This window comes from Coenobita brevimanus, chromosome 13, assembly GCF_032717465.1.
Source record: "Coenobita brevimanus isolate Jiangsu-jjx chromosome 13, ASM3271746v2, whole genome shotgun sequence".
NCBI classification, from domain to species: domain Eukaryota; kingdom Metazoa; phylum Arthropoda; class Malacostraca; order Decapoda; family Coenobitidae; genus Coenobita; species Coenobita brevimanus.
Genome location: NC_136966.1, coordinates 35378198 through 35402512, shown reverse-complemented (window position 1 = coordinate 35402512; position 24315 = coordinate 35378198).

Below are 24315 nucleotides of genomic sequence, written 5' to 3'. Positions count from 1 at the left end.
TGCCGCGAATGGACAAGATTTTGATGACGAATACCTACGATTAGGGATTTTTGACACATCGTGACTTTATCTTCCACACTTTCGCCGAAGTGGGAGAGGGCCTTTAGTCTCACCTGTGTTTGACACTTCTAGCATTAATCCTCTAGGTCTTAAGTTGAGCCGCAGTATTTAACCCCTTTTGTCAGGTGCATCATTAAGTAAAAAAGTCAGGTACCTATTGTTCTGCGCATCGCCCATTTTCAAATTCAGGTCATCCTTTGTTCTGTATGCCACCCCCTGCTGCAGGTGTGCATAAAAGACCTCTACACTTTACGTTTCTTTATCACTGTCTGAAGATGCTACTGTATATACAAAAGTACTATTGCAGCCAATTGTTAGCCACCCTCGTCCAGCCAGCCCGTGTATGTGGCAGAGTCGCATACTTGTTTCTCGTATAGAGCCAAGCAAGTGACAGATATGTATATTTGCTTCCACTCCACGACTTAATATAGGTTTGAACCAGCGAACACAGAGTGAACAAGTTCGATGCATTTATTTGTTACCAGGAGAGAGAGAGAGAGAGAGAGAGAGAGAGAGAGAGAGAGAGAGAGAGAGAGAGATAGTGGGTGCCTGTAAATTTTAGAGGAATGAGGTGAAGAGGTGAGGTGCTCAGCACAGTTAAACAGGGATTTTTCCTTTCGTTTCGGTTGGCTTTCTATGCCTAAATAACTAAATGAAGGTAAATTATGACATGTAATAACTGGATGACGAAGTGGTAATAGGATCTGGCTAATGGTTGTTTGGCCCAAGGTGTGCAGTGGTAAGCCTAATTCCAGGCAACGGTTCCTGTTAAAAGTTGGATATTTTCAGTCTCATTTATTGTAAATATTTCCATGTATGTTTACAGTACGTGTATGCTCCTATGGACCTATTTTAACCCTATGAATATTTTTATCAATGGACATGTTTGCCACTCGGAACAAAATCCTCCGTGGCCCTATTTTCCTTAATGATTTTTTTCTTCAAAGACGCCTACTTTTCTACGTAAACCTATTTTCCCATGAACTAACTTTCTCCATTGATGCATTTTCTCTCCATAAATGGACTACTGTTTCCGTCGACCTTGAATCTCTCCATGGATGCAGGTTTCCTACATGGACGTACATCCATGGACATATTTTTCACAGTGAACCTATTTTCCCCATAAACCTATTTTCCGACGTAGTTATATCACCCACTGATGTAAGCAGTTGAAACACAGACCACTTAACCAACAGACGTATTGCACGATGGACCTGTTGTAACCCACTGGATCTATATACCTACTTCAGCATGATCCCAGAATAATATCCCCTGTGGACCGATTTTCTGCACACTGATCTATTCCCAACTCGGACGTATTCACTCAAGTGACCTAATCCCAGAGGCCTGTTTTCCCACAATTCGTCCATCCACCTGCACACCCACCCATCAACGCACATACCCACAACCTTCAGTATAGTAATGTCTCAAAAGAAGGACGACATAAACCCGTCTTTTGCCTTGTCCTACAGGTAGCCCCACCACCCACCCCACTTAATGCACGAACCCAACTCCACCGCACTTAACCAGCCCAACAACCCTTTCCCTCCCTCTCGCCCAGCCACTTCACCTAATCCGCCTGTGAAACCACCAGCCTACACTAACCAATCCACCACCCAGTCACCAACCTACCAACCCCCATTCCATGCTCCATAAGTCGGATGACTCGCAATTCGACACACACACACACACACACACACACACACACACACACACACAGAGGCGGGGTGGATTTCCTTACTCGAAAGATGAGCCTCACCGCTTAATTCAGTCTGTCGGTAGAAAATAGTACTCTTTACAGGAAGATTGCCAGGCCGTAGATAATGGGCTTCATTCCGGCTACATGCACATGATTTTATGCGATACGAGAAAATAACGTACTCGAGCTAAACAGGGAATTTTTCCTTTGGCTGATAACGAAGGAGTTTACTCATCCCAGGATAACGTCTCGTCGGACAAAATGAAAGATGGGTTTTATTCTGGGTAACGCTAGCTGACTTTGTCAAATTATTAGACAGACCGCGTAACTTCTGTTAAATGCCTTATGTTCACTTTTTTTCTCTCTCTCCCTGGTTGTTGGCACCTGGAGATTTCTGGCAAACTCATGAGTATTTTTCTCTTTAACTGGATATCCCTCTTTGCACAGAGAGGCAAATTACTTTCTTAAGCACAGCTTTTTGTTAAATCAACAGCATTTATCTCCTAATTCATTATTCCTCCGATAGCAATCTTAAAAAAAAAAAAAAAAAAAAAAAACTATCATAAAGCAAGGCAAGTTCTAGTGACTGATGGAAGAAATATTCACACTGTGGCCTGTTTTCAATTGAGCACAGGAATCCAGGGTTTCTCATCCCTTGCATTTCCCTGAGCCTGTCTGCCTTCACCTCATTTCTCTAAAATTCACAGGCGCTCACCATACATGCTCTCTCTCTCTCTCTCTCTCTCTCTCTCTCTCTCTCTCTCTCTCTCTCTCTCTCTCTCTCTCTCTCTCTCTCTCTCGGTAACAAATGATTGCTTCAAACTTGTTCATTGTTTGTGGTCGCTGATTCAAATCTACAGTACAGGAAGTCGTGGAGTGAAATCAGAGCAACATATATAAGTCACTTGCTTGGTATTGTATGTGAAAAAATAGTTACTAAATAAAAAATGTGATATATTCGTGTTATCAGAGTCAAACCTTCAGATTATATATTACTATTACTTTATCCATTGGTACAAGCCCAAAGCTGAAGGGATATTTTTCGACAGCAATGCATCGAAGGCAACATCTGTGCTCGTGAATGCGACGCTGCCACGTACACGGGTTGGCTGGACGAGGGTGACTAACAACTCCTGGCCGCAGTAGTACATACTGTCGCTTCTTGCATTTCTCCCGTGGTTATTTTGCACTCACACACACACACACACACACACACACACACACACACACACATATATATATATATATATATATATATATATATATATATATATATATATATATATATATATATATATATATATATATATATATATATATATATATATATACACTAGCTACTTAATGCCGCGTAAGAGTCCGAAGAGAAATGGTCGTATGATCATTGCCGTGTACAGCAGTTTCTTTAATATAATTAATCTCAGGTTTCACAACCAGTCTATTAGATTTCATGATTCCTTTACCAGGAAGACTGATGTGCAGGTTAATACTGTATTAATTATTAAATCGCACATCATGTCGCTAGTCCTATATATCTACCTCCCTATCAACGCACCTTATTTCTTGCAGTGCCTCTCTTTCTACCCCCTGACGTACTGTACCTCCTTACATACCTTCCCAGCTATATATTACCTACCAGTCTACCTGATTCCTCCGACAGATAGGGGGGACTCGAGTCGAATTCGAATCGCTTTTACAGCTTGGCTGCAACTAGAAAGTAATTTGACTTGACTTGATGATTGGTCTTTACGATAATTTGCCTTTAAGACACTGGACTTGACGGCTTTCTGACTTGAGACTTGAATGAAATACTTCGAGTCATATTGGAAAAGTAAGCTTTGTTACGAATGCACACACACACACACACACACACACACACACACACACACACACACACACACACACACACACACACACACACACACACACACACACACTAATAATAATAATAATAATAATAATTGTGTGAAACGAAGATGAAAGGGTGCGAAGTGGAGGAGTGGGAGGGTGTGAAATGTGTTAGATAGGGAATGAATGGGAGAGGAAGATGTAAGGAAGGAGTTACTTTGTTGGTGAATGAGGTGTGGCAGAGTGGAATGAGAGACTACAAATGTGTTAGCTCGAGGTGTGTGTATGTCAGGTTCAACTTTGAGAAGGTGAAAGTGGCAGTGATTGTAACATATGCACCATGTAAGGACAGGAGTGAGAGAGAGAACGACAGGTTTTGGGATGAACGGAAGAGTAGGCACTGGTCCTGAGGATGACATAATGGGTTGTTATGGAGTACCAGGAGAAAATGATAATGGGAATCGACTAAATGATATGTGTCAGGAGAGGAGGTTGTGCATTTGTAATTCGTATTTCAAACACAAAGATGCACATAAATATTCATGGTATAGAGGAAATGGGGATCGTGTTGAAAGAAGCTTGATTGATTACGTGCTCATAGAGAGGTTGATGATGAGAATGGTTGCTGATACGAGGGCTGTGAGAGGACGATGTGGAGGTTTGTCAGATCATTTGATCGTGGCATGCAAGCTCAAGCTGAGAGGAGTGAAGTGGATCAAGAGAGAGAGGAGCAGTCAGGGAGAAAGATGAAAGTTGAGAAGCTGAGGATCAAAGAAATGGCAGATGATTACAGGACCAAAGTAGAGGACGAGTTAGAATCAGTAAACTGGAATGAATTGGATCTGGACAGCTTGTGGAATGCATATAGGGATTGCTTAGTTAGGAATGCTAAAGTGATGTGTAGTGTGACAAGAGTATCAACAAAAAAGAAGGGTACAGCATGGTGTGGTGGGATGAGAAGGTTCAGAGAGTGGTGGAGGAAAAGAGGAAGAAGTGGCTAAAGTGGTTACAGGATAGCGGTTCAGTTGAAATAAGAACTGAGCATATCAAGAGCAAGAAGGACGTAAAGAGACTAGTGAAGAGGAAAAAGAAGGAGGTAAATGATGATCTGGGAAGAAAAATGAATGTGAACTACTCTGAAAATAGGAAGTTATTCTGGAAAGAGGTGCGGAAATGTAGAAGTGAGAGTGGAAAGAAATGTGATGGTGTGAAGGATGCAGGTGGTAGGTTACTAATCCACGGAGATGAATTGAGGACCAGATGGAAAGAATATTTTGAAAGCCTGATGAATGGGAATGGAGAGAGCAGAGCGGCTGTAAACATGATCGGTTCTGGGGGTGTGTAGAGAAGGAATGTAGCGCCAGGAGACGTGACACTTGCACAGGTGAAGAGCGCTGTGAAACAGCTGAAAAATGGGAAAGCAGCTGGGGCTGATGAGGTGTATGCAGAGATGCTTAAGTGTAGTGGAGAGAGTGGGATGAAGTGCTTGTTGGTGATATGTAAGAAGGCATGGATGAGTGAAACAGTGCCTGCAGAGTGGAAAAAGGCTGTGATTGTACCCCTGTACAAAAATAAAGGTGAGAGAAGTGAGTGCAAGAGTTATCGTGGCATAAGTTTATTGAGTGTGGTAGGGAAGGTATATGGAAGAATTATTATAGAGAAAGTAAGAGAGATATCAGAAGTCGTAGTGAGTGATGAACATGGTGGCTCTAGGAGTGGCAGAGGATGTGTGGATCAAGTATTTGCAGTGAGACAGATAGCAGAGAAAGCTTGTGAGAAGGACCATAAGGTGTTTATGGTATTCATGGATCTGGAATAACCATACGACAAAGTAGACAGAGAGGGATTGTGGAAAGTTCTGCGCATGTATGGTATAGATGGTAAGCTACTAGGTGCTGTCAAGAGTTTTTATAATGGTAGCGAAGCATGTGTAAGGGTTAATGGGCATCTAAGTGAATGGTTCACAGTCGGTGTGGGCGTGCGACAAGATTGTGTGATGTCCCCATGGTTGTTCAATATATATATGGATGGGGTGATGAGAGAAGTAAAAACACGAGTAATGGAGAGAGATGGTATTGGTAATGAATGGTGATGGATGGATTATCTCAAATTTGTTGCATGCTGATGATTCAGTACTGCTTGCAAGTACCGGACAAGAACTTGGTAGGCTAGTGCAGAATGTTGCTGATGTCTGTGAGCGTCGTGCCTTAAGAGTAAATTAGAGAAGAGTAAAGTGATGGTTATTGAGAGAGAAGGCGGCTCCCAGTGTGATGTCACAGTGAATGGAGAGAGACTGGAATTGGTGAGAGTTCAAATACTTGAGTACAGTGATAGAAAAGAGAGGAAAATGTGCAAAAGAAGCTGAAAGTTGAGTGACACAAGGAAGAAAATTAGCTGGTGCAGTGAAGGCCTTGATAAGAAACAGAGGCTTGAGTGTTGCAGCTGCACGAGACTTATATGAAGGAGTGTTAGTGCCAACTTTAACACATGGATGTGAGGCTATGGTGTGGCATGAAAATGAAAAGTCAAGAGTAAGAGCAGTGGAGATGGGACTGCTGAGGAATGTATGTTGAGTACAGAGGATACGAAATAACGTGATTCGTGAAAGGCGTGGAGTGAATGGACACCAGAATTGAAGAGAGTGTACTGAGATGGTATGGTCATGTGGAAAGAATGGATAACAATAGTGATGAAAAAAGTATACCTGAGCGAATTTGAAGGAGGGAGGAGGCGAGGCAGGCCAAGGAGATGGTGGAGAGATATGGTGGATGAGTGTTTGAGGAAGAGAGGTTTGGAAGTCGGTGAGGCTAGGGAACTGACAAGAGATCGAGCTGGCTGGATGAATGTTGTGAGGAGAAGTGCATGATCAGGGATTTTGGCACCCCTTGTGAGCATAGCAGCGTCCGGAGTGACTCAATCGGACGTTTGTGTGCAGCTGCAGAATGTGGTGAATGTTTTTGGCGTATCCGGTAGAGCCAGGATTCCGGGGGCTTGAATGATGAGTGAATGGAAGTGTGGCCTATTTGGATTGGGCAAGTTTGTGCTGTCTGGATTTTGCTGCTCCTCACCCTGCCCTTGGGTAGGAAAGGAGGTCCGGATGAGGATGAGGATGATAGTAATAATAATGATAATAATAATAATAATAATAATAATAATAATAATAATAATAATAATAATAATAACATTAATAACAAAGAAAAAAAAAATTAATATCTAGTATGGCACTCATTGCCCAGTATGAAGTTCCTTTTATTTCAGTCGTCTAATCCAATATGGAAAAAGACAACCCACTATAAAAGCATATTTAAAGACGCTAGATCCGGAATTTTATATGGATCCGCACCAAACTGTACACATTCGTAGATACCAACATCCTGAATATTCCTGATTTTTTCCAACAAGATCCATGCAATATTCACTGGAAAATTTACGAAAATGTCGAAAAACTCCCCATCTCGCAATGTTAAAGAAAGTGAAAAAAAAAAAAAATCCTGGATCTGCACCTTTTTACGGATCCGCACCAAATGGAGTCTATTCTGGGTCAATGCCCACTCTTCTACCAAGGTTCGTGGAAATCCGTTCAGTAGTTTTTGTGTAATCATGCTCACAAACCAACCAACCAACCAACAAACAAACGGACGGGGGTGAAAACATAACCTCCTTGGCGGAAGTAATTAGACAATACTGGGCGATAACATTTGAACCACTTTAATCATTACATAAAAGAAAAATTAGGACACCGTCAGACGCATACTGTTTACTATTCCTACTTTTGATAAAAGTGTCTGTGTCTGTGTTTTTGTTTGTTACGAGCGAGCGAGTGACGCGAGCAAGCGATGTTTACTTAGTTAAGTTTGGAAATGAGCTGACCGGCCCAACCAGACCCGACCGTCATGCTAAGCAGGTTAATAACTTTCGTCCTATATGAAGTAGAGTTGAAATTCTTTCTGCATGTGCTACATTCATTAAATAAATTTTGTTATCAACTAAAAACTCATCCATGAAGACGAAGGATCCCCTTGGAATCTCGAGTTTTCCAAGGGAGGGTTCGGCTGCAATATATTTTTCTTTGTTCAGCTACCATCAAGAATATATAATGGATCAGAGAGAAATCGTGATAACATGGCGCTCATCCTCTCGTCACGCTCTCGCAAAGCGCACTTTATTGGTTTGTGTGTGTGTGTGTGTGTGTGTGTGTGTGTGTGTGTGTAGATCCGGCTATCCTTAATCACTCTTTTTCTCTGTCTTCCAGATTTTATTTGTTCATGTGGACCGTCTGTGTCACGGCTACAATATTAGATTCATGGTGTTTTTGTCAGAGGTAGGAATGCTCTAAGACCCTCCAGTTCGGAATTAAATACAGACGAAGGAGAGGAACCACTTTTGACTGTTTTGCAGTGTGATACTGACGATGAAAAGTAGCCATATCAAGTTCAATGATTTTGCAAAAGGATACTGACAATGGAGAGAAAATACGTAAAACTCAGCAGCTTTGCAATAGGGTCCTGAAGATGGATAGGATCCAAGTAAAATGCAGCAGTTTTGCAATAGGGTTTTTACAGCTGAGAGGAACTGCATATAAACCAACAGTTTTGCCAAAGGATACTTACAATGGAAACGAACCATGGCATGAAGGCATCCCGTCTCTTTGGAGGTTGCCAAGGTTAAGAAACTTACACGATAACATACAATTTCGGTACATGAGATGAAGTTACTCGATATCAAGAGCTGTGACACGAACGCCAAGATAGTTATGCTCATGTTGCTCTTAATATTTCGATACCATTCCCAGCAATTTTGTCTATTTTATGCCAAACGGTTACCCACTCTTGACAAAAGTCAAGACTGAAAACAGTAGTAATGAGCTAACAGAGATGGGGATGTGGAGCTACGTGGTGAGGCACAGACTAAGTGAAGGAGCGTTTGATGTTGATGTGGATGTGCTAGAAAGAGTGTGGAGAGGATAAAGAATGAGAGACTGATGAAGACAGTGCACGAGTGAAATGGAGGAAGGGGGAGAGTGAAAAGAACAAGGATGACGTGGACGGATAGGGTGGTGAGGAATCTGATAGAGAAGGGTTTAATTGGAAAGACGGTAGCCTGATGATGGAGGACAGGGTGTCATGGACGCTATTCGTTTGTAGCCACCACTCACTGGATTAAGATGTCTGGCTATAGATAGCCAGAAATAGCTACGAGGATATATATATATATATATATATATATATATATATATATATATATATATATATATATATATATATATATATATATATACCTAGGCTGTTTCCCCCAAAGAAAGGAAGGTAGCCGAGACAGGACGACACACTCCCCATTTACTCATCCATTCAGACACAGTCATTCGCATCTTAGCCCCAAAGGGGAGAAGGGACAGAGCCTCACCGCACCACACCGCACAAGGGTCAACTGCGCAGTGCAATCAGTGACATCCTCAGCAGGGCCCGACAGCAGAGCTGGTTTACCCCTGCCACATCATAGTAAACCCATCCCCTTATCCACACCAGACCTGACTAGCTGACCAGACCAAATGCGGGAGAATATCGCCTCAGGGTTGCGTCACCATTTATTCATTCACAATTTCTCCCCATTTATTTCTGTCATGCACAGCCACTCTTCCTTGCTCAACAGGCATCCCTCTCACATCCAGCTCTCTCTTCACACTGTCCATCCATCCTATTCGTGGTTTCCCTCTCAGCCTTACACCTCTTACGTCAGATCTAGTTATCTTTTTCACCAATCACTCATTGTCCATTCTCTCCATATGCCCAAACCATCGTAACACCCTCTACTGAACTCTATCAGCCATCTCTCGAACAACTCCAGTTCTCCTTCGCACTTCATCATTTCGCACTCGATTCATACATGTCACTCCACACATACTCTTCAGACACCTCATCTCCATTACATTCAAGCTTTTCCTATCTGCTACACCCATATTCCATGTTTCAGCCCCATATAACGCAGTCGGTACCACAACACCCTCATACAGCCTTCTCTTTACATCCATTCTAAGCGAACAACATCTAAACACCTTTTTCATTCCTCCCAGCACCTTTCCTACTTCATTCATTCTAAACTTCACTTCTGCATCTATTCTTCCATCCACAGCAACATGTGACCCTAAATATTTAAAACACTCTACCTCCTCAAGCAACTCACCATTCTGAACTATATTCATCCCCCTACCATCTACTAACCTCGTACACTTCATCACTTTACTTTTATTCTCATTTATTTTCAATTTCCTCCTTTCACACACCCTTCCAAACTCCTCTACCAACTGTCTCAATCTCTCCCCTGAATCAGCCACCAGTGCAGTATCATCTGCAAACAGCAGCTGCTTCAGATTCCACTCTCCACCATCAACATTCACCAGACTCAGACCTCTACCTAAAACTCTTGCATTCACCTCCCTTACAACACCATCCATATAAATATTAAACAACCAAGGCGACATCACACATCCCTGTTGCAGCCCCACTCTGACAGGAAAGCAATCACTCACAGCATTTCCCATTCTTACACACACTCTTCTAATTACATGAAAACTCTTCACCCCTTTTAGTAACCTACCATCAAGTCCATACAATCTTAAAACAGTCCACAAAGCCTCCCTATCAATTCTATCATACACTTTCTCTAAATCCATGAATGCCCAAAACACATCCTTACCTTTCGCTAAATACTTTTCACACACTTGTCTCACAGCAAACACCTGATCCACGCATCCCCTCCCTCTCCAAAAGCCACACTGCTCATCACCAATTACTCCCTGTGTACCCTCTCTAACTCTCATAATTAACACTCCACCATACACCTTCCCTACAACACTCAAGAGACCTATACCCCTAAAGCTAGTACATTCATACTTATCACCCTTGCCTTTACACACTGGGACCACACAAACACTTGCCAAGTCAATTGGCACCATACCTTTCACAAAGCACACATTCAACAAATTTACCAACCAGTCAACAACAGTCACTCCACCACCCTTCAGGCATTCCACGGCACACCCATCCATACCCGCAGCTTTCCCTGTTTTCATCTCCTTTACTGCCTTCTCCACTTCCTCCATGGTGATCAAAGAATCATTCAACTCTCCCAACACATTTATTCCTTGCACCTTTCCATCCACCACAATCTCAGCCACCCTTTCCTCCTCTACATTTAACAATCTTTCAAAATACTCCTCCCATCTCTTTCTTACTGCATCCATCTCAGATAACATCCTCCCATCCTCTGCTTTTACTCTCTCTTCTTTCCCAGACTCTCCCTTTCGCACCCTTTTCACCTCCTTCCAGAACATATTCTTATTCTGTTGAAAATTCTCAGTCAGCCGCCTACCCCACCTCTCATCTGCTGCCACTTTAGCATCACGCACAGCCCTTCTCGCCCTATTCCTCTTTTCCTTTCACCTCTCATATGACACCTCATCCTTCCTCTGCAGCCACACTTAAATATGCACGTCTCTTTTCAGCCACAACCATACTTACTTCCTCGCACCACCATTCACTTCCTTTTCTTACACCACCACCCACACGTCTCACACCACACACCTCTTCTGCATGCCCCACCACAGCACTCTTAAACAACTGCCATTCCTCCTCCACACTGCCATTTTCCTGACCTTTCACTGTGTTCCACTCATCTTTCAATTTCTCCTGATATTCTATCATTGTCTCTCTTTTATCCAACTCACTCACTTTCAAAACCTCCCTGCCACACCTATCCCTCCTAGCTCTCACCCATCTCTTACCTACTCTTAACTTTCCCTCCACCAGATAGTGGTCAGACATACCTCCACCCTCCCCTCTCAGAACACTCGCATCCAACAATCTTCCTATTATATTCCTTGACACAACCACATAGTCCATCAAAGCTCTATCAACAACCCTTCCACACTCCTGTCTCACTCATGCATACTTATATCTTTCTTCTCAAACAGCGTATTTCCAATCACCATCTCTCGCTCAACACACATGCCTATCATTCATTCCCCATTTTCATTTCTTCCAGGCACACCATGCGTACCAACTACACCTTCAAATGCCACATTTCCCACTCTAGCATTCAGATCTCCCATCATTACCACATTCACATTCGCTCCAAAAGTCTGCAGACACTCATCAACATCATTCCAGAACTCCCTCTTTTCCTCATCCCTTTCACTACCCGGTCCATACGCACTCACATATATATATATATATATATATATATATGTGTGTGTGTGTGTGTGTGTGTGTGTGTGTGTGTGTGCGTGTGTATTTATACATGTGTGTGTTTTTGTGTGTATTTATATTATACCATGTATATCTATGTATATAAAAGACCCTCGTTGTTTGTTTGTTTGTTTGTCCTTGAATCGCTCCCAAATCAGGGGCCAGTGTCCCATAATCTCATACATATTCTGAATCAGGGTGATGCAACAATGTTTTTTGGGGGGCCAAAATTCGGATCTGGGTCAGTTGAGGTCATCGGTGGTGTGTTCACCTTCTTGGCCCTGGTAGCGACGGGTACCCTTGCAGCCCAATTTTTGGCATGGGCACTCACATGATATTCAGTTCGGACATAGGCTATGTGAAGTTGACATCCAAGGTCATTTGAAATCACTGGTCGGAGGTCATTTGAGGTCACCAGTAATACACTCTCGAACGGCTGAACTCAGGAGCCCAATTTTTGGCATGGAGACTCACAAGACCTCCAGCTCGGACATGGGCTATGTGAGGTTGACCTCTGAGGTCATTTGAGGTCACCGGTAATAGTAAACAAGAGTGCTCAGATACTGTGCATGAGTCTTCGAAATCTGAAATAGAAAATTCCTCTACGTCTTGTAATCCCTCTTCAAACGCATTAGAGGTACAGTCACAGAAATTATCTTCCCAGCTCCGTTTGATGAAATTTTACTGACGAAATACAGTGAAAACCCTATCTCTACCAGTGCATGTTTTAGATGCTTCGATTTTTCCTCTATGTATTCGTCAGACTTTGGGAAGATATTTGTGTCTGTGCCTGTAGCCTACATGGTCTTCCTGGCGCTGAATGAAAGACTGCACTAGAACAAATAGGATTAGAGTGATTGCATTATATATAGACAGATAGATATAGATATAGATAGATAGATATAGATATACATATAGATATAGATATAGATAGATATATTGTCAGACGCCTCAATCCCGTACGGAGTGGCCACAAATAAATCGCCTCCACGTCGCCTTGTCTCCCGCCATTTCACTGCTCTGCTCCCAACTCACACTCCACACTCATTTACCTCTCCACTTCATCCCTCCATCTCATCCTAGGTTTCCCCCTTCCTCTACCCCTCTTCACCTCACTCACATACACTCTCCTCGTCAGTCTCTCACCCTCCATCCACTCCACATTGCCAAACCACCTCAGTGTGTTCCTCCCAACGCTTCCTATCACATTCACATCCACACCACAACGCTCCTTCATATCCTGATTTGTCAGCCTGTCTCTCCATGTGACTCCACAGGCTCCTCTTAAATCACTCATTTCCACTGCTCTCACTCTTGACTTGTGTCCTTCCAACAACGTCCAAGCTTCATTTCCATACGTTAGAGGAGGCATCACAATACTGTCAAGTAGTAACTTTTTCACTTCCATGCTCACTTCCCTGTTTCTTATCTCTGCTTTCATGGAACCAGGAACCTTTCTTCCCTGCTGTACCCTTTCAAGCACTTCACCTTCTGAACTTGCATCCTTACTCATCACACTCCCAAAGTACTTAAACGTACTCATAATATCCATTTCCTCACCATCCAACCTCACTACATTCACTGACTTCACCTCTCTCAAAGACCATAACTTTACTCTTCCCTACATTCATCTTTAAATTCCGTTTCCCACACACTCTCCCAGACTCATCCACCAAGCCTTGCAGCTTCCATTCGTCTTCACTCAACAACACAGTATCATCTACAAACAACAGTACAGGGAGTTTGCAGACACTACCCTCTCTCACCAGGGCCACTCCAACATCCACTACCCTACCTTGCATCTCTTTTATTACCCCATCCATGTACAGATTGAACAACCATGGAGACATGACACATCCCTGTTTCAACGCAACCTTCGAAGAGAAAAATTCACTCAGTTCACCCATCCACACGCACTGCAGCCGTAGCACCATCATACATACTCTACACAGCATTCAACAACTTCCCATCTACTCCATATATTCTTAATACTTTCCACAATCCTTGTCTATCCACCCTGTCATATGCATTCTCCAAATCCATGAAGACCGCATACAACTTCTTTCGCTTCTCTAGAAACTTTTCCACTGAAGATCTAAGAATAAATATCTGATCTACACAACCTCTTCCCTTCCTAAATCCTCCCTGTTCTTCTCCAACTAATTCCTCTGTTATTTCCCTAACTCTGTCAGTAAGTATCCTACCATACACTTTTCCTATTACACTAAGAAGACGAATGCCCTAATCAACACACACTTCTTTTTCCCCTTCTCTTTTGTACAAGGGAGTAATTATACCTGACTTCCAATCCTCCGGGACTCTACCTTCCTCCCAAGCCAGTCTGCACATCTTCCACATCCATTCTACTGCTATCTCTCCCCCATGCTTCAGCATTTCACCACACTCCTTCAATTCTTCGGGCTTTCCCCAATTCGACTTTCTTCATTCCTCCACAACTTCCATCCTACTGATTTCTTCCTGTCTTCTCACCTCCCTCCTTCTCCTAGCCATTCCCCAGCCACTTATACTTGCATTACTTCCATTCCCTATGTTCAACAATTCAATAAAGTGTTTTCTCCATCTGCTCACTTTTCCTCCTTTCTCCACTAGTAATCTACCATTTTTATCTTTTACTCCACCCTGTCTTACTCTCTTCACCTCTTTCCAGATCGTTTTCTTACAGTCCCTCCACTTTACGCTCAATTTCCTTCCAAATTCCTCATTCACTCTCATCTTACTCTCTCTTACTAATCTTTTCACCTCTCTCTTCCTTTCTACATAACTCTGTCTTCCTCATCTCAGCTTTTCCAATGCCGCTATTTCTCATCCATTCTTTGTATGCTTTCTTCTTTTGTGCCACAGCCTGTCTCACCTGTTCATTCCACCATGCTGTTCCTTGCACCCCGTTCCGTCTTCTCTTCACCCCACACACCATATCACATGCTGCACATACTTCTTCTGTGAATATCCTGCTCACACATTCCACGTCCCCCATCTGCTCCAATTCATATTTACCCAATTGTTCGTCCACTTCTCTCTTATATTCTGCCTTTTTTCATCCTCTTGTAACCTTTCCACTCTTCTTGCAACTATTGCTTCCTCCCATCCTTCCCTTCTTCTATTTCTCCATCTTACTTGTATCTTGATTCTGGCCACCACCAAGTAGGAGTCAGAAAGTCCACTCCTCCAACTTCTATAAGCTCTTGCATCCATCACACATCTTCGCATCCTTTCATCCACACACACATAATCAATCATTGCCTTCCTTTCATGCAGTTCACAACCCACCCTTCTCATTACTCGCCATATATACCTGCGGATCATTTTGTGCCTGAAGAGGGTATTGGCTATCACCAACCCCTCCCGGCACAAACGTCCGCTAACCCACTGCCTTTCTCATCTATCTCAGCAGGCACACCCAACTCACCAACTACTCCATCCACCTTCACATTCCCTATTTTACCATTCATATCACCAGTCGGAAAAACTCATTCCTTCCAAACTTTTCCATGCTCACTTCCACATATGTCCAGAACTCTTCTCTCACTCTGCTTGCACGATCTTGCGTTGGCGCATACACGCACACAAACACCCACATTTGTATTCCAACTTTCAATCTTACCCACACAATCCTTGAGCCAACTGATCTATACTCTTATGTTCTTCCTCCATCTTTTACTCACAACAACACACACTCCTTCTTTTGCCCTCTCATTCTCACCTACTCCTGCACATATACCCCATCCATACATCCATTCTCTCACACTCTCTCCTCACCATTTAGTTTCAGTTACTCCACATAATTGATAAAAGTTTAAGAGAAGAACAAGAGGGATTTAGAAAGACTCGAGGTTGTAATGATCAGACCTTTACTGTAGTGCATCTAATGCAACAAGCTAATGAGATGAAAATGCCACTTAGTATGTGTTTTGTGGATTTTGAAAAGGAGTTTGATAGTCTTTCACGTGGAGCTATGTTGAAAATTATGAGATTTTATGGTATACCAGAAAAGTTTGTAAATATTATTAGAAACCTGCATGAAGGTACTTTTTGTAAGGTAATGGTGGGTGTGATTCTTTGAGTGATCCATTTGAAGTTAGGTCAGGAATGATTCAAGGAGGAGTTCTTTCCCCGTTGCTGTTTGTTTTGGTTATGGATTATGTTATGAGAAAGGTTGTAAGGAGAACAGGTGCAGGAAATAACTGGAAAGAAAATATGAAGCTGATGGATTTGGACTACGCTGATAATATTGTACTGATATGCGGAAGTATTTACGAGATGCAGAGGGTGCTTGATTGTCTGGTGGAGGAAGGAGAAAAGTGGGATTGGTAATAAATTGTTGAAAGACTGAAATTATTAATATGAACTTGGAAAACCAAATCGATTGTGTAATTGGGAATAATGTGGTGAAGAATGTAGAAAACTTTAAATATCTGGGAACGATTGTATCATCTAATGGATCATTAAACAATGAAATTGAGGAGAGGATTAGACAGGCTTGGCGAGCTGTTGGAATGTTGAAATCTGTTTGGAATAATAACATGCTTTCGGTACATACTAAAGTGAAAATTTACAAGTCCATGGTTAGACCAATTTTAATTTATGGGCATGAGTCATGGTACAGTACAATTGCAACAGATCAGAAAGTACTAGGTTTTGAGAATAAAATACTGGGAAGGATTCTTGGGGTAAAGTGGCAAGACAGAGTTGCAAATGAAAGAGTAAGGAATATTACGAGAGTGGAACCAGTTAATGAATATGTGAGACTATCTCGCTGGAAGTGGCTGGGGCACACATACAGAAAAGAAGGCAGTTTAGTACATGATGTGCCAGAGTGGACTGCTAGAGGAAAAAGAGGTAGAGGTAGGCCAAGGGAAACCTGGTTGAGGACAATGAAAAGAGAAGCAGGAGAGGAGTGTTGGTGGGACCTGAAGGAGATGGCAAGAGACAAAATTAATATTGGTGGAGAGAGTTCATCAAGGCCCTATGCATCCCGCGGGATGCCACAGGAAATGATTGATTGATTGATACTCCACATACATCCACTTTCGCACCCTCAAGCACCTGGACAATCTTTCACCTCATCATTCGCACCCCTTACATTCCAGGTCGCGATCCGTACCATGTCCTTTGTCCGGTCCTTGGTCGTCATCTTTTGGTCAGTCCTTGTCCGAGGCTTCGTGTTCGTCTTTTTAGTTAGCTGTTTTCCGGGGAAGGGCACTAACCCTCCGCCAACCCTTTTAGTCGCCTCCCTCTCTCTCTCTCTCTCTCTCTACTGTATATATATATATATATATATATATATATATATATATATATATATATATATATATATATATATATATATATATATATATTGTTACGGAACAGAGACTAAAATCACTACTGTCCCGCAAAGTTCCAGGTTCAAAACAAAAGAGTAAGGTAAAATTACAAGTTAAAGTTTAATGCTCAAACTAACAACTAAACATTCAGGACTCATAAGGATAACGTAATGGCAAAAAACAGGTTAAATATATGGTTAACTGCAATGGCCTCTATTAACACGAAATTAGCAAGAGTAAATTTATCTAAGTCAGCCCTGATAAAATGAGAAAACCGGATAATGCTCAGTTAATGCAAGATATATTATTACAGATACAAAATATTATTAATACTGGCTGACAGTAAAAACTTTACATTAATCACAAAAACCTTACCAGGCCTACGAATCAACACCCTATGATATACAGTACAAGAAAAAATGTAGTAACACTTATACTCAAATTACACAGCAGCTAGATGGTTGGAGACTTCCTGAGCACTCACAAAAATAATAACAACTGTACAGGGGAGGACAGAGATGTGAACAAAATGAGGAGTAGATCTAAGTGGCAATTAATGCAGAGACTGAGCTCATTATATAGGGGCCGGCAGAGCTTGATACAACTTGTAAGAAGGACGCGCAAATGAAGCTATAGGGGACAAAGAGTTAACACTCCTGCTCTGAACAACAGAAAGAACGACTTACTCTACTACAAGGGGGAGAAGGGGGGAGTGAGGCAGAACACGCAAGTCCGGTCACTATGGAAGCCACGAGGCGAATCGTGATCAAACATGCAGCACACTGTACGTTAGAATTATACAAAGGATGATGAAATCATAGGCTATGTAAATATATATATATATATATATATATATATATATATATATATATATATACTCTCTCTCTCTCTCTCTCTCTCTCTCTCTCTCTCTCTCTCTCTCTCTCTCTCTCTCTCTCTCTCTCTCTCTATATATATATATATATATATATATATATATATATGTGTGTGTGTGTGTGTGTGTGTGTGTGTGTGTGTGTGTGTGAAGTCATGAAATAATGCATGAAAACTGTAGCCACCCGTGTTTGAAGAAATCAAGATTTTTCCTAGGACTGTAATGCAGAACGGAAAAGAATTTGGTGAAATTTCTGTTGCTTAATGGTACGATCTGTTGTTGTGTGATGTTCATTAACAGTGCAAATTTCACTTATACAGAGCCTAGTGTACGTTTTCCATTCTATTGTTCTCATGAAGCTACCGGCAGTAAAGAGTATGAAGCGTATTATAGCAGTTATTCATCGAATATATTTGCTAAGCATTGTTTTTACAGTATACGAGCAGAAATAACAAGTGTACCTTGCCGTCTGCGTGACGTTTATCACACCATGAAACAGTCAAAGAGGAATAGAGGGAAATAGCAGACTGAGCTAAGAAATGAGCGAGATAAGGAAGAACTGAGGGAAAGGTGATTCTGGGGCAAGAAATTATTCCCTGTGGAAATGGATGCCGTAGAAATTGTATTTTGACTGCAATGATGGCTTATTTCAAAATATTCTCAATAATTGAAAGTGTTGAGAAAAGTGAAATGTGAATTGACAAAGAAATGAGTAACATGAGCTACCATTAAGTTGGGTGCGCGAATGGGACGTGATAATACAAGTATACTTTGTAAATAGGAGTACCCTAGGACTTGCGACCTAAGTTCAGAGTAGGTTTATTTTAAAGTCTACTTCACTAACAAGAAAAAAGCATGCGGTGTTCTCATATGCTGACCGTCTTGTTAAAAATGGTCTGATTAAATAGACTAAGTAAAGAGAAACTCAGGCATAAAGGACCCAATTTAGGTGTTCTTTGAAAGCAATTTCACTGACAGTCACAAGATATCAGCATTTTGTTCTGGCTAAATCAAGACAAAAGAAACAGTCATTCAGTAATTCTTTAAACTGTTTCCGGAACATACACATAAGGTTGACTTATTCAGGCCATCAGTTGAACAAACGAACTAAAGAATTTGCTTGCAACTTGAGAATGACGACTCGAGACCTGACTTGTAATATGCCAAGAAAGACTCGTAATGAATTGGGATTTGACAAAAAAAAGACTCCAGACGTGACATGGGACTTGATAAGCAAGGTGTAAATCGAGAAACGAAGAAACTGACTTGTAGACATGTTTGTGTACCTGCCTACTTACCTACCAACCAACCAACCAACCTACCTACCAACCAACCAGCCAACCAACCAACCAACCTACCTACCTACCTACTACCCACCCACTCTGTCCCTTAGTTGCTTCCCTGCCTAACTACGTCTCTGCCTACCTACCTCCCTGCTGAACTCCCTACCTACATCTCTGCCTACTTCCTGGCCTACAAACATACCTGTCAACCTGTCTCTCCCTGCCTGCCTAACCACCTACCTTCTCATCTACAACCCTGCCTACTTCCATCACCTGATGAGGTACCGACACATGCGTTTATTTAAAGTTTTTGTTGTTTGCCATTGTCCAGTGAGTTGTAACAAGACTGTGATGAGAGTAGAGACTGCTGCATTTTAGTGACATTCCAGTGATGAAGATATTGTGCCAAATTTCTTGTAAATCAAGGTGCTTTCTCTATGGTCTTCATCCCTTTTTTGGTTATCGTGACCTTGGGTTTGCTCTGTGTCGACCACTAAGACGAAGGCACAACTTCAGTTGGAGAGGATTATTTTGACACCCCAATCGTCAAAATCGGCTCAGATTTGCGGCTGTGGTGGCGAACAGTTGAAGGAACTAACGAACAGACTGACTGACTTATGGACGGAAAACTCACTTCTGACTTAGCCATGCTAAGACCTTAAGAATTCGTCATTGGAAAAAAACACTTCTCTACCAGAACATACCATTATCTATTTCTTTTCATCGTTTTGTCCAAAATCTTTACTCATTCCTACTCTTTTCTGTTGCAGATGTGAAAACGGATCATTCCTCCTTACGATTTATGGATTACTTTTCTTTTTCTTCTTTTAAGAAAGAACCTCAGACTAAGAAACTGCAAAACTTGTTCACTACAAATAAAACTGAAGAGAAGAAAGCCAAGATAAAAATCGGTCCATTTCCTGATGAATGAACAAGTTCCAATTGAAAAAAAGTCAAAGACTACGACCAGATGAGCACATGAAAGAAACAGTATCGGACAACTGTGTACAGTAGAATTGGACAGAGAAACAGTAAGAGTGTGTGTAGCTATACAGGTACAGTACAGTAAAGTACCTAATGAGATGGAAGAGGATACAGTTCAGAAGTCAGAAGACCAGGGCCAAAGGACAGACAGACAGACAGACAGAAGTGAGGAAGTAAATGTGAAAAAATAAGGGACAAAGAGGAAGGGAGGGTGGAATGAATATGAACAGTGGATGAAAGAAAGGGGGTAGGGAACAATACAAAATCTAGTTTAAGACGCGATGAGAAAACGATGAACATCATACCTGGCAATACCTGGCCGTATTACCAGGTAATTTTTTATTTGGAACCAGGTTCTAGGGTACCGTTTTTCTGGATCCAGTAGTACTTTTACATCCTTAAACTGTGAGAGTGAATGACTTCATTCGTTCTTGAAGAGTAGGGGTTCATCATGGCAACTCCGACTTGATGCTGTTGCTGAAGAGCCAGTCGCTAACGAGATCTTAGTTGCCAGAGCGGGGAATTATTAATGTCACAAAACGTGGTGAATAAACTTATTACCAAGAAGAGATTTAAATAGAATGTATGGATGTTTACCTGACTTACTAATTCTGTTCGTTACTCAAAGCAGAATACGTTAGGAACTCAGAAATAGCGAACTGTATTTTATACCACAGTTCACTCATTCAGTGTAATGCAACCTTCAGCTGACTCGACATTAAATGGCAAGCAAAATGGGTGTCTAGCAATTACTACGTTCAGTGGTAACCATATAACAAAAATGGTCACCTAGTGGTTTGGTGGGTTGAGGTGCTCTAAGAGAATTGGGCCGTAATGGTCTCCTTATAAGGGCTGACTGGGTGGTAATGCTCAGATAAAGCATTTAGTGAAAAATGAGACTGATCAGACTCGCCTCCAGTATCAGGATTGAGTAGCCTGACGAAGGTACCTTTTGAACCAGATGGGACAAAAAGGATTAGATGATAATTATGTAAAAAAATAATGATGGTGATGTTGGTGGAAATGATTGTTGTTGCTGTGTTATTTTTGTTTTAATTGTTTTCATTAACAGCGCAGATTAAAAAATAATATTTTTTACTATAACTGCTATCACCGGACTTACGTACTGTGATTCGTGTTGAGGTCAGTTTAATTTTGATGTATCGAACAAGTAACATCAATTATATGAGTATCATGGTTCATAAATACATGCCTTGCTGCTACCCATCTTACAAAACATTCAACACTTGTGGTTTTACGGAAATCGTGTTATACTGAGACATTTATTATACCACACATGGAGCATCCCGTCGCTCATTCCTGCTCACTTTTCCAGCTATTACTGATATGGCAAACAGTACTACCAAGTTCTGACGATGCCCTGGAGACTACATCAGTCCACTTCATCTGGCATTTAAAATATTAGCGACAGACGAATCAAACAATATTGTTTTTGATGGCTAAATATCCATATTTGCGTACATACTTCTACTGCTGTATGAAAGTACTTAGGTACGGTATTACTGTACATTCATGTTAACAGGATGATCTTGTTTAAGCAAAAGCTATCATAATGCATTAAGCTCAGCACTGCAGCTTTTCTATGGTGATCACCTACACAAGACTGTCGAATGAGGACAAAGAAATTTGTTTTGCTCTAATGCAAATAAAGCTTAATATGTTCGCTATCACTTCAGAGAAGAGCTTGAGTTCCATATTTTTTTAATATGCAATATTTCTATCTTTGTATCATTCTCAGTAGGACATCTCATATCCCACCTGCTGAAAATGCTGCAATATACTACTGGCTTTACAAATTCTTCACTGACTATGAGTCACCCTGAATATGTAATATTTGTATGCCCTGTAAATTAAGAGGTACTTACCATACTGGAAGTGGGTTAGCGGAGGTTCCAGCTTTGATGCTGTCTTGGCATTGTTGTCGCCTGATTAAGTATAAACAAAGATTTCTGTACATCTCTATGATCACTGATAAACTTTCTTCCTGCAGCTTATCCATATTTCATACATATTTACATGGTAGATATTGAGTTGACCTTATCTCTCCAATGCTACGTCTTTCCACCTTCCCTTGTAAAACAACAGCATGTAAGAGCACCAATGACATTAATTTCTCTTCCACAGCGCAGAGATCCTTGTTTCAAGTTTTTATTATTCCTTAAACATTTCTCTTCGTAGTTCTAGTCACAGAAGAGCTTCCAACCAAATTTCAAATCAAAATTACTGCATAAGCATCACGATATTACCATTTCTGCATGAAGAAAAAAAATCATAAGGTGCAGATTATAGTTGTTGTTTTTTGTTTATTTTGTTTGTTGTTTCTCGCTAAAAATAAAAAGAATTCGAAGCACCAGAGCGATAACAACTCATCTCGAGTACCATCTTTCGTTGCTATGGACGTCCCATGATATTTTATGCAGGTTAACGTCAGACGAATCTGCCAAGCCCAAGAAAATTCTGGGGAAATACTAATTGTAATTTTTCATCCCTTACCTGTGGGTCCTGATATTATGGTCCTCGCACCAGCAGTGTTCACGAAGTCACAGCACACCGTATACTAACCAGACCTTGTCTCACAGCTAACACTGAAATTGATTTTCTGGCGGAAGGGGAGAGAAGGAAGGAGGGCGTGAGGGAAGCGATAAGGAGAGGGAGACGAAGGGAAGGAGAAGAGTAATGGAGTTATGAAAAGAAGGTGTGTGTGTGTGTGTGTGTGTGTGTGTGTGTGTGTGTGTGTGTGTGTGTGTGTGTGGAGGAATAAGTTGGATGAAAGTGAAGTGTCGAGAGGAAAGAGTGAGCGGGAAGGATCAAGGATAGATAGATGGAGGAGCATGGAATGAAATCATGACATGAGGGAAATTTGGTGAGGAAAGAGACAAGAAGAATGTACTTTACGAGGAAGTAAATTAAAAAAAAAATCAGTGGCTGAGAGGAGACAGGAGGGAAGGAGGGGCATGGTAGCAGGAATGAGGGAGAATGTAAAAGGGAAGGGGGAATGTAGAAGGTGGGAGGGGATTATGTTGGTGCGAGTATTGAGAATCGATGAGACGAAGCGAACAGGGCCCTGTATATTTTCTGGGATGTATAAGGCTCCCAGTTCCCCTGAATAATTATTTAGAATATTGCATTTTACAACGCCTCAGTATCAACATATTTCATGTATGATATAAAAGGGAATAAGAAAGCGTCATGCACTGAAACCAAGTGATAATGATTAGGTGCTAGAGAACCCGTTGTCAACGAAAACAAAACCCTTAGCAACATGGTTGAGAGAGAGAGAGAGAGAGAGAGAGAGTGTGTGTGTGTGTGTGTGTGTGTCACATAGATACACAAACCAGGTGGTCCGGCCTTTACACTAATCCTCATACACGACTTCAGTCATAGAAGTTGGAGAAAAGGATAGCATAGCAGGAGGTTCTGTCCCTCATCCTTCAGACCTTCCTGCATATGTCGTACAGGAAAAAATTGAAAAACAGCACCTTGCAGGAAATTCTGTTGGGATCAAATACATGTAGAATAATAAAGGAAATGTAAGGGTTGAACATGCAGCAACATAATAAAAATTCATCTCAATGTATTGCATGAACATTGCTATTTGTTGATATTTATTCCTAACACCCTTTTACCTAACTAGAGTAAATATGTAACTGTGCAGTACATACTCACGTGTTTTGTGAATGAATAGTTTACTTGTGGATACGTATGCCCCCAGTAATGAGTATACCCATGTACAATACGTGTGCATAAAACTGTAAGTTCATATAGGCCTATGAAGAACATCCGGAACACACACACACACACACACACACACACACACACACACACACACACACACATGAAAAGACTGGACAAATATGCCACATCCAGTGGAGTTCAATTTGGTAGGAATAGTTTGTTGTTGTAATAGTCGATTAAGTTGTACCCAGTTGAGTCTCATTTGGTAGGTATAATTGGTTGTTGTAATTGAGAGGAATAGTTT